Source organism: Rosa rugosa, chromosome 2, assembly GCF_958449725.1.
Source record: "Rosa rugosa chromosome 2, drRosRugo1.1, whole genome shotgun sequence".
Taxonomy (NCBI): domain Eukaryota; kingdom Viridiplantae; phylum Streptophyta; class Magnoliopsida; order Rosales; family Rosaceae; genus Rosa; species Rosa rugosa.
In genome coordinates, this window is record NC_084821.1 from 22188748 (window position 1) to 22190275 (window position 1528).

Genomic DNA, 1528 nt, shown 5'->3' on the forward strand with positions numbered 1-1528 from the left:
CTCGTCCATATTAAATATCAGAATTTTATTATAAATATAGGATTAAATATTGCTTACTCCCTATACTTATAGGGTTTCATCGTTTCAGTCCCTAACTTTTGAATTTCACCTAAAAACTCCTCAAACTCTCAATTTCCTCCCAATCGGTCTCTGCCGTTAAGCTCCATCCAAATTGTCCGTTAAATTGCTGACATGACATTTTTTACACGCCTAAATGTCTATTATACCCTTACCTTATTTTTTTTAATTAATTAATTTTCTTTTTTCTCTCTCACTTTTATTTTCCCTTCCTTTTTACCTCTTCGTTGTTCGTCGGATCAGTGATCTTCCAAAGAATAGGCCTCCTCTCTCTCTCTCTCTCTCTCTCTCAGGGTTGGTCAATCCCTTCAAAGCCCCAATCCAGGCGTCATGGCCGCCGCTGGCAATGCCCTCATGACCATGAAAGAGCAGCTCACGGTAATTATCCCACACCTCTATCTATCAGCTACTCGAAAGTGAAAACATACTTAAAGCCTCAATGAGCATATTGGGTTTGAGCTTCTTCAACTTGATCATGGTCTCAGCAAAATGTCCACTCCATTGATCAGGCATATCATCCCAGTCCACGCAAGTAATCACCACATAATCCAACCCTCACGACGCAATCGCCTCCGCCACATTTGCCGGTTCATTGGGGTCTGGCCGCGACGGAGTCCTAGAAGTCTTCACATTACAAAACATGCACACATTTCCAATCAACATTTCTACCACAAAACACGAAAGCCTCCTCTCTCACACACATTTTGTTGAACACCTCACATGCAACCGCGCGTATACTTGTCGCCGAGAATCATGATCGTGGCGGTGTCGGTTTCACCGCCGGACCAACACTCGCCGAGATTGGGACACTGGGCCTCCTCGTAGACCGTGTGGACCTTCTTCTTAAACTACGTGTACTTCTCGACCGCCGGGATCAACTCCTTCATCCATTTTGGCTTCGGCAGCGGCTTCTTCGTGTCAACCTCCACGGAGTACGGACCTTCGCCTTTGACGAATTCCGTGAGAGTGGGAGACTCGACGGCGAGGCGAGCCCGGAGACCCGCCAGGGTTGGCGGCAATTGGGAGGAGGAGGTGGTTGACGCCTGGAGGAGGAGAAGGATCGGGTTGTGGACTTTAGGGTTCAGGTCAGGGCTGAGAACCGGGTCTGCATCTTTCTCTCTCTCTCTCTTCGGGTTAAGGTGGTGAGAGAGATTGGTTCATGTGATGATGATGAGTCGATGGTGAGGAAGAAGATGAGGGAGGTAGGAGGTTGGTCGTTTTGGTTGGTTGGCATAGACTATTTTGGATCTTGGAGAGAGAGGGCTGGAAGAAAAAGAGGTAGAAAGAGGTAAAAAGAAAAAAAAAAAAAAAAAAGTGAGAGAGAAAAAAGAAAATAAATAAATTGAAAAAATATAAGATAAGGGTATAATAGACATTTCGGAGAGTAAAAAATGTCATGTCAGCAATTTAACGGACAATTTGGACAGAGCTTGACGGCAGGAACCAATTA

General features: G+C 45.2%; 1 pseudogene; it reads right to left on the minus strand.

The window, feature by feature from the left end:
- Nucleotides 1-480: 480 nt before the first annotated feature.
- LOC133730550 (lipoyl synthase, mitochondrial-like) lies at nucleotides 481-1189 on the minus strand (annotated as a pseudogene).
- Between the last annotated feature and the right edge of the window lie 339 nt (nucleotides 1190-1528).